Here is a 13,170-nt window from a genome sequence, read left to right on the forward strand (position 1 = left end):
TCTTCTACGCGCACACAGCCATCCATCAGTGTCGACGAAAAGTGTGAAGGCGGCGAACGCAACTTACTAAACTGTCGATCTCTGCTCCCTACAAAATATGGCCACTACATCTACTCAGTCAGCTGTTTTTCGGCAGCCACGCAAAGCTCCACGTCGCTGAAGTCTGTCAGTGACAACGTTGCGCGAAATGAAAGAGGTTGGTTACGATGCAGACTGCTCGAAACTGTTGACGCGCTTGAAATTAAAGACCGAAGAAACAGGCGCGATAGTTACTTGACGTTCAGCGGTAATTAGCGATGCGTTTAATTGATCATATAGGCGAAATTTCTCGGGATCGTATCGTAGGATCGATCAAGCTCAAACACGCTTAGCCAGCCAGACCCCAGCACCATTGGGTGCTCGACTTCAGTTTGGATGCTAATATCCCGCTCGTCACGAAGTCACCGATGTTGAGTGGGCGGGGAAGATGATACCGCTTAACAGGCAACGACAAGCGCTATATTTCCGTAACTAGGTTACCAACGAAGACTTGTACCGACTCGGTTGTTTTATAGCAAACTCTGGGTCAGTATAGTAGTATACTAGTTCGACTGCTTCCATGAGCCAATTGATGACAAAAGTTTGGACTCTGACAGAAATAAGCACAGCCATCAGCTCCAAGAATGAAAGCGGCAATTCTTTCCGCAGCGGCAGTTTACACTTAGCCATTGCTAACAAACATGAACTAGATCCATCCGTAAATATGACCTGAAGGTAGACGGCAACCGTGTAAGAGAATTTGGATACGTAGCCGAAAACATGAAGACAGTACGATGAAGCTGACCTACCAGCTAAGCAAACTTGTCTCAGTATGTGTAACTCACGTGAATCCTTCAGCTCGCCAGCCCACGCCTTGAATTTGTTTGAATAAGTTCGCTGATTTGCTTATCCCAGCGCAGCGTTTGCGTCTACAGAGGTTGAACCAGGAGCTTTCTGCGCATATATGGAGAATGAGACAATTGATCGGGTCTAAGGCAGATGCAATGAAACGGAATACCTATCAGATCGATGGTCTCCCGAGCGAACGAGCTGGATTGCAATTGGAATTTATATAAATTACCAGGTCATTGAGTAGCTAATAGGTATACTTCCTATAGGATACTTAACGGCGATACCGGACGTAAAACTCGAAACATAAAGGTCTACTTTCTTAGCGATTTCCTGCAACAAGGCTGCCAAAAAGAATCTGCTCAACGGGATTCCCCAAATGATCAATGAGAAGTGTTGCAAGGTGATGTCTAGGTTATCTGTTAGAAAGAGATAGACAAACGCTTAGGCATAGAAACAGTATACGACTTGTAGATCAGGCCGTCATGGTACTGTCGTATAGTTTCGCTCTCTTCATTGGACAAGACGTTATCTGACAAAACCTTAATGTCCAAAGCTTCAAGTAACTGCAGATCCTCTGCGTCAAACGTAGGTTTAGAGGAGATTGCAGCATAACAGAGATAAGAACCGGTGCCGTTTACGCGTGTTGGCAGTGAAGCAATCTTGCTCAATATTAATTACCTAACAAGCCTTTCGGACTTCATCATTTTTTATGAGAGTGCGAGGCGGCCGGCAATGAAGGGTGCGGTACTGGGCGTGGTACTGATCAGCTGGTACTGAACGCAGGAGCACCGGGTGCTTTCGAGGTAAGCACTATTGGCAAGCGGATTATGTGAGATGAATCTACAAAAAGCATGTGCGACGTCTGATGGGCACTGACAGCTAAGGTTATCGTGGAAATCGTGGGAGCGACCAACTATGTCAATGTGCTTACTGTCATCATGGCGACTGATGAGACACATTCTATACTACTGGAAACGGTTCGTTTGCTAGAATGGCTGTATGTTGAAGATCGCCGTCCCGAAAGAATGACTACCAGGCAACTGGGTAATCAGAAACAGCCTCAAAGACGAGGCAGCAATGTCTGTGCCCAAATACACTCCCACTAACCTGAGTTGTCCGCCATGCACTAGACTGACCGTAGCTATTATAACTAGTGTAAATGGTGGGAATGTGGGCGCCGGCGGTTTTGTAATAGCAACCTACGAAGCTGAGACTATGAAAGGTTGTAATGTGGAATGTCCCGACGACTGATGCATCGCTGTCATGGTCGCGGCTCCCAAGGCTTTAGTCACTGGTATTGAACGCCACCGCTGTAGTAATGACTGAAAAAACAGCATACTGGCCTTGTAAATTTAGTATATAACTACCACTGCACTGAAATGGACGACCATACCGGACTTTGTAGAAAAAACACGGGCACGATTTGGACTAATTAGTGGTTATCGAAGACACTGGTGTGGTGATGGTTGCATGGCGGAAGTAGACAAGATGAGGGTTCTGTTGAATACCTGGACGTAATGATGATTGCAGCTGTTGACGTTGAGGTTGTTGATGAAGGGGTAACAAACTAGACGATGATGACGATTTTCTGACATGGTTCCAAGCGTGTGTTTTGCCAGCATTAACTGGTTTTTGTGCCCGCCAGATCTTGCGCAGAAACCCTATTATGGAGATGGATCGCTAAGCGGATGTTGCACTTATTGTCGTTAGGGTTAACACTAGCAATGTCGCGACGGGAAGTCTCCTCAAATTCGAAGATGATAGAGACGCTTGATTAGACGACAGGCTCGTACTTGAGTTTGTATTGGAGCTCAGTGGTCCGTCTACATATACAGCTATTAAACTGACTGCACCCAATTCTATATTGCGTAATATTACTGTTGAATGGCTTGAGTGTCGGTGAGCTGGGTAGCACAGTCATCGAAATGATGGTTGGCTGCTGGTTCGCTGCCTAGATGATTCCGTTGGTTGAAAGAATACGCTAAAGACGCCATAAGCAAGCTTCTACACGCCTTATGTCGTAAGCCACGTCAAGCTCGGCTTTTTCGTCCTCGGACTGCATGAGATTGGACCTTGTTATCCACTTCAACTACTCTCACCGAATGAAAATCGATAGTAACTTCATGATTTGCAAAACTTACATCTACGTCGGAATTAGCAAGCATTTATCCTTGGCATTTTGCTGCGCAGCTATGCTCGCTTACCCCGCAAAACCGTTCTTCGTGAACAGCTGTGCTGATCTGGAGTTCTATCTAGCTCGTGAGATCCAACACTACGTCTGACTGGCATGATGCCTTAACAAGTTTCAACGTAGACCTATGCAAGTAGCACGGGCGGCGATTGACGTCAAATGAGCAAACACAATGAGAATAAAATGATCAAGTAGAAGTAGTAAATGAAAAGAACACTAATTCAACAGAATCGATAAATAATTATTAATAAAATTAAAACTTGACGACGATTATGTCGACACCGCTTCGTTTACACAATACGAAGTTACTCACATCGCGTAAAGTCACTGAGATACTCGTATCGCACGGAGTCGTTGCCATTATGCGAGATCAATGGGTAATCCGCACCGCGAAGATTTTTGAGCGGTATGGACCATATGCTAGCTTCGCGGTGCTAGATCACGGTCGACAGTCAGTCTTCTAAGATCTTACCGCCCGCACTTCCAACCTGCGTTACGTACCGGCTGACTTTATGCTTCCATAGCAAGCCTATTATTTCATAATTTAATCTGGCGAATTTACGCCACCGGCTTCTTGGCAGACGGCCACAGCTTAGGATCGTTCAGCTCGGTTTGTCGGAGGATATCACAGCTGCTGACCTGCTCGAAATAGAAGATTAGGCGTGCAGACACACTAAACGCACACATTTTTTCAGATTACTATTAGGCGATATGCAAGGTGTTGGCTAGAGCAGGGATAGACTGACGCTTTGGGTAGGTATAATATACGACCTACTACTGTAGACTAGACTGTCGTTGTGCTGTCATAGAGCTTCACTCTCCTAAATGAACAAAACACTCTAGTGAGTGTTGAAGACTCAAAGCCTCAAATAATCAGAAGCGTTTGATGTACCTTCGCAACTAACACAAAACGATGGCGTTGACCTGTGTCCACAGGGGTGTGTTCTCCATTATTAACCAACCGGACAGACTCGCAGGGGTCTTCAGTCTTTTTTAAGACCACAGCAGTGGTAGGTTTGCAATAGGAATCGCCTCACAAACGTGACGACGGCGAAAGGGTCCAAGAACAGTCGGATTGAGATGCCTTTGTCTCCATACACTAGATTGACTGTAGCTGTCACGACTTGTGCAAGTGGTTACACAGTGAGGGCCGGTGCTGTCGTAATGGTGATCTGCGAAGCTTGTTCTATTGCACGTTGGTATTTAGACTGGCTTGAAAGAGAGATGCGCCGCTGTACAGTGGTTCAACTCTTGCATGTCTGGCACGCAAATCCCACGGCATCGAAATGCTTGTGATGGCAAGAGAGACAAAAACGTTTGACTTTGTTCATCAAGTACAGCGTATCGTTTCATATAAGTTAAGCTATCCACGCGCTGAAATGAGTGGATAGGATGCAGCGGAAACGCGGGTGTGATTGGGGTTATTTCGCGGCCGTCGATAATGGCCCTGTGTGGCAATAGTTGAGCGGTGGAAGGCGAGAACTAAATCAACTCTGTTGTTTCGCCTAGTAGTTGCGCTCTACGGCCAGTACTTGCGATGAGTGTGTCGTGATAGGCACGTTGTCATTAAATTCGGAGACGATGCTACCGAAACCACGTGACTAGGTAGCAGACTCATACGTGAATGTGTATTCAGAAAGTTCAGTACTAACGGAGCGCATAGGGATCACTGTAAACCGCAGGTGATTCACCAATTTTGTCACAGGCTCCTTACGTCACTGACAGAGTATACCGTTGATAGTTGTATGATTTCCCCCAACCTTCGCTATAGTTACTAGACGGTAGAACAAGAGCTCCTGTCAAAAGAATTTAGGACAACACGGTAGTTAACATATTTAATGCTGGATGACTGCACTGGATATTTAGGCTAGACTTGAACAACTTGCTTTTCGTCTTTGACATCCAGTACCTACACCATTGGGCATTACTTTAGACACCTTTGAATAACTTAAACGGCTCAGTGAACCTTTTAGGGTTCGCATGGTGTAGGGTCATCGGAAAGGCCATTGGCCATTGCTGCGCTATCTGGCTAGTTCCGCTAACGCGACCTCCAAAACAAACAACAGAGCCGTCTCGCCTGTAGTTGATGAATATTCGCCAAAGCTTCTATCCGTTCAGTGGTGTTGTAGGTCACATCAAACTCGGCTTCCTCGTGCCCGAGCCGCAAGTTGGCAAGAGACTGGATCTTATTGTCCAGCTCGACTATCCTCACCGACGGGTATTCAATACTTAGCTGCTAGGTGCAACAACACATCACACATAATATATGTGTACAAGGTAAACATTAATACGCGTTTTTTCTGCGATAAATGTATTTGGTACTCTCTTTCTACTCAGACGTTCGGCTCCGAGTTCGTTTAGTATAAGTGTGCAGAACTGTGGTCCGGCGAGAATGAGGTTATTAGATCCGGAGCTAAGTCAACTGGCATAATGATTCGGCAAGCTTCAGTTTAGGCAGCATTGTCAGCGAAGTTGGCTTTGCCGCGAGACATCAGAGTCTAACTTGGTCGCATGAGAAGAACGGCCAGTTAAAAAAGCAACCTTGCAACGTATCTATGGTGACGAATGGCTTCCCTCGTTTTGCATTCGTTGCGAAGATCAAACATTTGTTAAGTCAGATCCTGGCGATAACCGTACGAATAGTTCCGCCAAGACACGTTAGAGCCCTTACCCGACGTCTTAAGCACTTTCGGGAACGGTTGCGGACAGTTCGACCAAGTCCAAACTTGGGCAAAATATTAAGATTTGCTCAGTAAAAACGAGAGCATGATGAATCTAGTGCTGTTGCCTCTTGTCACCTCTTGTCAAAGATTCTATCACAGAACAGTATAGCCATTGCTAACAGCATGGATGAGTTTTCTTTATAAAACTACAGATATGACAAAATGCATTGACTACAGCAATATTTTTTCCTTGACGGAATAGGACTGAAAAACCTGTTGGTGCTGCTGGTGGAAATACATGTATGACCTCGTCATTTATGGTTACAGAAGGCCCATAAAACAATATAATATAATAACTTCATGGGTAACGTATTTACCTGCTAATGTTACGGACACGTTGTGGTCCGCGACTAACATGGCATAGACACACTTCGTTTCGTGCTGGGGGCTATCCGTTTAATGGAATGCCTAACGGCGATACCAGAGGTAAAACTGGAACCGGCTGATAGAACAAAAAATTCTAGCCAGACTCCACGTAACAGTCAAGAAGCTAATACTAGCAACCGATATTTCCATCCTTGAGCAGAATCACTAATCCATGTTTACGGCTTAACAACCGCGTTACCTCGCATTTTAGGTTTATCTTCATTGCCAGAGAAATTGCATTTGCGATCATCAAGTCCATTATTTTCTAGTTGAGTATTAAGCAGTATGAAGCACAAGCAATATGGCAGAATACTGTTTATTCTCAATGGCTCTCTAACTTTCGATTTTAGGAATATAGAGCCATTGTCTATATGGTCAAAGAGCAATTTTATTTCGTTCAAATTATTTGTGCGGCAAATGATTGTCCTCCTGATGAGTTCATCCGAAATGTGGGTACTTAAAACGTACTTGACTTACATTGGAACTTCTAATGTACAAGACTTCCCATGTCAATTAATACATTTTTTTAAGGCATTATACAGTACCACTTTCGAGAACGGTTGCGGACAGTTCGACCAAGTCCAAACCTGGGCAAAATGAATAAATTTTAAAAAGTTTACGTCCTGGATTACTGTTAAGCGCAGTTTCAAGCAGCAAACGTCTAGAGAGAAGTTGGCTTCAAATATTTATTCTGTAGGTATGAAAAATTGGTTTACCGACTGTTTAACACACCTGGTTATATTTCTGCCAATGGTCTGTAGTGTCTATGTGTGGGACTACCACTAGAACGTAAAGTACTTACCTTTCAGTGTGGTTTAGAGTCCCATAGGGCAAAGAACAACTACTCACTAATGGCGACCCTTCGGGGGAATCACTGCAAAATTTGGAACATTTATCGTATTATCTAAAAACTCAGTAGGGAGGGTTGCGTAGGTGAACTGCCCGTTCCTATGCTTAAGGGTCCGCCTGAGACATCCGAGCCATTGTCATCTTCCACGTTCTGGCCTCTTTTGCTTTAGGATAATGCTGCGGAGGAAAAACGTGCCAGCGACGCATAAAACTTCTAATTTTACCAATTTACTTTCTGTGACTTCTTTGAGACCTCAGTGTCTCAGGTCTTGCCGCGTCGTATCTAACACTGTGCAGTGGAAAAGCTGTATGCTCAAGCCAATCTTCTTCTTTAAACTAGCAAAGAATGCGCGTAGGTATTGTGTTTTTTGACCTACGTCATATGTTGCTGGAATTGGTTTTAGGCCAGTCAAAGTTTGAGTTACCTAATACATAAGCTCTCTACATGGCCTGTCATATGATGCGACAATGGTAGTAATTAGCAATGTTCATTCCTTTAGTCGAATTGTCCTTGCCATTTCCGTAACGCAAGCTTTTATACTGGTACGAGGTCCAATCGCTTATCGAGCTAATGGTTGATTTTTTCCTCATCCAGCAGATCCCAGGGCGGCACTTCAACAAACACTAGGATGACTTCAAAGCTAAATTGTTTTGCATGTCTCAAACAACAGTAAATGCACGTGTCATCACAAGGACGAGCATAAACGTACGCATAGCATTAACCTTATGACGTTATACTTTCCTTGCAAGTGAAATAACCGCCATAGAGAAAGCGCTGCTGCAAAAAGTTGACTTGATTTTTTCACTAGTAAATAGTCTTCGAAGAGATATAAGACTTGCATACTGAACTCATTCACTTATAGTTCCAATTTCTGATTCTACCGAAAACAAAAATTATTGTTTTTTTTTGCATTTTTAGAAGCTACCGATTTCTACATTAAACTCTGGACATTGCGTGATTCAAAGACCAGTGGCGGGAAAAATATAATTTCCCAAAGCGATATATTTCTCGCTTGTTCCAGGAAGTTGTTTGCCTGAGTATATTGGCTTCCGACTGGCTTACTTGTAAAACGCTTTTACGAATACGGTTACACATTATAATGGCTATCTAATAGCATTATATAAGAAATTAGGTAACATATTCTAGCCAAATTTCAATGTTAACGAATTTGACGGCTGATCCTGCTAATCCGCTGCTTTTTGCATTGTCAATTATACAAAAAAATGATAGCATATCAGAATGTGTCGATTATATTTTTTTTAAGATTCCTCTATAGTAGTGGTGCCCGCCTTATAGTACCTTCTTCTGAACAGCCTTAATCTTCTTCTACAATTTACTGCTATGATTTCAGATGTGTTAAGTATTACTTTCACCTTTTGCATTATGGGAAGATGCGTTTCATTCATTACAGAACGCAGGGGCATACCGTTAATATCCCTTCTATCTAGGGATATTTGCTGTACTGCTTAAAGCCTCAGTTTCAGATAATAGTCTCTTGGCCTTAAATTTCACAAGGTTGCTTGGATTCCTACTAGATGTTCCATACTAGTGTAGCTGCCTCTTTCAAGCCATGTTTTGTTCTGGGGATAACTAAAGTTCGCATGTTAGTCCCAAGCTTTACATTTTGAGAAGATCAGTATTGTAAAATACATGGACACTCGAGGGTAGTGTTCCTTGGTATCCTCCTCAGAATCTTTCATATAGGCGCTCAGCTAGTAGACCAGTGTTTTATATAGTAGACCTCGGTCTTAACTTTGACAGTAAACTTTTCAATATAGATTTTCGATGTTTGATAAAAATCTAATAATGCTTAAATACACAACGCCAAAATAGCCTGTAGCGGTAGGTTTACTGTTAAATGTTGCAGGATTGTTTGAATTCCTAGTCAATAATGGAACATTGTTGCTTGCTACTACAGCTGCTACTTTTGAGCCTTATTGGCAACCACAATTTTATATTAAAAAAATCGTTTAATCTCACATTCTATTGTCTCCAAGGTTTTCACTCTGTGTGAGTCTGATAAATTAATCATAAAGTAAATTTCCAAATAACAACTTTGGAATCTGAGTTAGTGCTTGGTATTTCACTAGACCGTTACGCTAGAACAGACACGCTAAAACCTGGTCTTCGAAATGAGGCTTGACCACCAAAGGCCAAACATAGATAGACTTGCGTTACTTTGAACGATTTGAGTTTCTTAAGTACCTAGCCCAGACTGCAATACGCAATAAAAATTCAATGAAAGCACGATAGGCACATAGAAACAAATATAGGGACAACAGCACTGTAAAGACAAATTAAAGCAAGAAAGGGTGACCTGTGATTGCTGCGGATGAAAGCGACTGCAGTAAAAAAAATTCTGAACCATAACTATAGAAAGAGAGAAAATTGTGAATGTCCTTATTGTCTTCATAAGGGCGTAACACATTTTTCGCTTAAGTGACGCTGCTACTTAATTTAGTGAGACCTGACGGTTTATGTTGCATTGAGCATCTACGACTTTTTATGAAAAAGAGGAACAATCTTATTCTAGACATCGCGGTTTACGATGAAAGTATTCGCAGTACCTGTTCGCAATTATAATACTTACATCGACAGCTCTGCTTCTGAATTATGAGATTCGCACTGTGCATATAACGCTTTATTCGACTTTAGTGGCAATTTGTACAAATTAAAAAATGCTGACCAGCGATCGACCTTTTTATCTTGAAATTATCGCTTAGTTCATTCCGAAATTCAACATATCTATTTCAAGGTCCACCTTTAGGATCGGATAATTTCTTTTTCACTTGCTACCATACAAAGCCTTACGATGTTCTATGTCTACAGTGATATAATTCATAAGCAGAAGATACCACTAGCAGAATCTGGATTTCGAATATCTTCGTTTTCTCAAATTTTCGTGGCAGGAAATAGTCGATGTAGACCTCCTTTAATGTATTTTTCTGTTTCAAACGCTGCTGCGACGATATCCCATGACAATAAGTTTTGTGGAATTAACACATGAAATGTATATTTCCATAAAATTGTCTGGATTAAATGCAAAATCATATTAGAAAAAGTATTATTTTTCTCTACCATTTTTAGCAGTCACATAAACGAAGACAACGGCGTATTTAAAGAGAGAGTCTTAGAAAAGAAGAGGACATCGACGTCTCGATATAATCATCTTAAGGATGCAGATTTGTTGTCGTGCTCCCGTTAGCTTAAATGCTTTGATGAATTACTTATGCACCTTTTTAGCGATCAAAGTTGCTGTACCGAGTAGGATGCCTCTCTATTTTGTTGTATGCTGTATAACATTACACAATTGACTTTTTTTTGCAATAGAAATTGCGTAGTAGTAAATATTGTAAAGGTATTTCAGCTTAAATGTAGTTTTTGTCTAGATCTAGGGTAATACCGTATTATTAATTTCTTTACAGGTGGACTCTGGTAGGATACCAAAAGCACTTGTGCAATTTACGGTGTGTATTTTCTTTTGCAGTATTCGAAGCTCTGCTGATAGATACTTTACTGTTCGGTTGATGGGCTGGTCATTTTGATATTGAGAGCAGAGCAGCGAATCTTTTAATAAAAAGTACGCTTGCCGTTAAATCGAGAGTGTCACTAAAAACATATGCTTGGCTGCAAACTAGCTGTTGGCCTTTCCCTTGTTTGTTGTTCGTCCACCCAACATCTTTTCGAGTACTCTGAAAGTAGGCGGGCAACCCATAAAAAATTGTTGAGTTTTTATATATGTATATGTATAATATTTATAATAATAATAATAAATAATAACACCAACTAATACTCTATGTTTATTTGCATTCGGGTGTTGATAGAATCGACTGTTTCTTGCGATATCGGATGTTTGCCCTCTAAATGCTGATTTAACTTTCATCTTAAAGTTTAAGGCGTCTGAAAAAATCGCCGCCCATAGTAGTAGCTATTTTTTAAAAACAGATTTTCGTATTTATTGACATTTGACGTAATGATGACTCTTTACATAGATATAGATGAATCAATTCGATCCTTACACTTTTTTTTAGTTTTGTCAATTTTTTTTAACTGCATTCACTACAATTGGAACGAGTCGCGTATTCAAAACTATTCATATCATAGTACTTGGTTGTTCTTTCTTGAGTTTCTTTACAAAATCTTTAACTCCACCAATTTAATGTTCGAACCTCATTAGCTGTATATTGGAAAAGAATGATTAAACCATGCGGGCCTTTCGTGCATGTGGTTAAGAACTCAGTTATTTTCTTCGGCGCTCAAATCTCGATTGAAGCTTTATGGCGAAAATAAATATATTCTTTTGCTAAGAAAGTTGAGAGCTCTGTTGTTTATTGTAACAATGGATTTCGTGACTGACCTAATGATGAGGCTACCTGGTTTTACTGGCTAATGCTTTAAAGTCATATCTCGGTGAACGCGTCGATTTTATGGTCGCGCAGACTCTTGGCCGGGAATATTTTATTTGCACGTTAGAAGTTCTGTTCCTAGATAAAGAAGCCTGTTAGTAATGCAGGCCAAACTGCACATAAGAACATTATAGACATTATCTAAATGTTTAAAGTTTTATGCATTAGACTGCTGCTAGGCATTGCTTCAGATTGTAAAAACCATCATAGCTAATGACAAGCCGATGTCCATATCTTGAGGTCATAGGTGTTGGGCGCTGCTGAGTTACACCACAAACTTTAAAAGTTGTGTAGCCTGAGTAACAGACAGGTCGAGTTGTCCAACTCAGCTAAGGCAGTATGTGCAAGCTTATTCTGTAAGCAGTTTAGTTTCAACGCTAATATTCTAAGTGCAAATAGTTTTACCGATAGATGATGTGTCGATGGATCGTGCTTGCGGGTTTTTTAAATGTTAATTCGGTACGGCGGAAAGCTGCGAGAGATGACAGTTAAGGGGAAATGATGCTTGCAGCTGCATCATTGTTTACTAATTAATCTTTCTGCAAAAATATACGTAGCAGATTATGCACGGCTTACCTTTCGATGCTCAGCTCACTTTTAAAATGACTATTGTTTGTGGCTCTTAAAGTACAATAATATTAATTTATCTGCTACCGAAGTTGTAACCACAAGACCGTATCAGTTTGCATGTGCTTAATTAGATTAGAACCGACGCTGCTGATTTAAGGTTAGCTGTATTAAACTTCTAACATTTCTCAAGATTTTATGGTATGCGATTTGTCCGCTTTATATCTTAAAGTTAAAAAATATTGCCATTTTAGCAAAGTCAACATCACAAATGTATCTATTTGGCTCTGTTTCCTGGAGCACGGCAAAACTGGACTCGATGGCGACCTGTTATATTAAACATAGGTATAAAGGCGATCAGTATATATATAAGCACAGCGCATTTGCGGAACTTAGAAAATTCGTTCCGTTTTTTACGACAAATAAGGACATCTTTTTGATACCAAAGCAACAGAAGAGACCTGTTGAGTATCACCACCGTGTTTCTAAGATTCAAATTAAAATCTATTTTGTCTCTAGCGTGAAGTGCTTAGCCTTTGCCTCCTTTGGTGCCAATTGGGCGAGACAGTTATTTATTTCTGGGAGTCAATCGTTATGGTTAGGGCTAACTAGGCAAATATGACTTTTGATGAAGATCTGCCACATTAAACAGAGAAGTTTCTTTCTATCTTTTAAAGCTTAAATTGTATCTAATTAATTTAAATCATTTGTCTGTTGCTTATACTTTTCATCCTTGAGACGACCTCCAGCGGAGTGCATTCACCCGGACACTAACTTAACTGTCTATGACTGCGAGAGATAGCCGGGTTTCCTCGTAGGAACAGGATCTCGGTATTTGGCATATGCGGCAGATAATTATTGTGCAATAATAATAGTTTACTCCTAGCAAAAATTTACGTCTAGATTAAATAATGAAAAAACACCGTAGGTGGTCAACGCAACGACATACTAAATTATTCGGCAAATATGAATGGTTAAAGGAAACGAAATCAACTCGCAAATCAGCTTGTGGTCCGCCACGTCGTTGGTGAATAATTGGCTGGGGGAGCGCGATGAGAACGGCTGTTGTAATATTGTTAATGGTAGTCACAGTGACGAAGTAACCAAAATAAAGGCACTAGAGACTCCCATGGTAATCGTTTTAGTTATATATATATATATATATAAAATAAAAAAATAAAATATAAATATATATAT

The 13,170-nt window shown here is 41.1% G+C and overlaps 1 long non-coding RNA gene across 6 annotated transcripts in view; it reads right to left on the reverse strand.

Annotated features, from left to right (window-relative positions):
* Positions 1-13,170, reverse strand: part of LOC111249751 (uncharacterized) — a 67,355-nt gene that overhangs the window by 42,971 nt on the left and 11,214 nt on the right. The window lies entirely within an intron of this gene.

The sequence above is a fragment of the Varroa destructor genome, unplaced genomic scaffold, assembly GCF_002443255.2.
Source record: "Varroa destructor unplaced genomic scaffold, Vdes_3.0 BEIS01000004.1, whole genome shotgun sequence".
Taxonomy (NCBI): Eukaryota; Metazoa; Arthropoda; class Arachnida; order Mesostigmata; family Varroidae; genus Varroa; species Varroa destructor.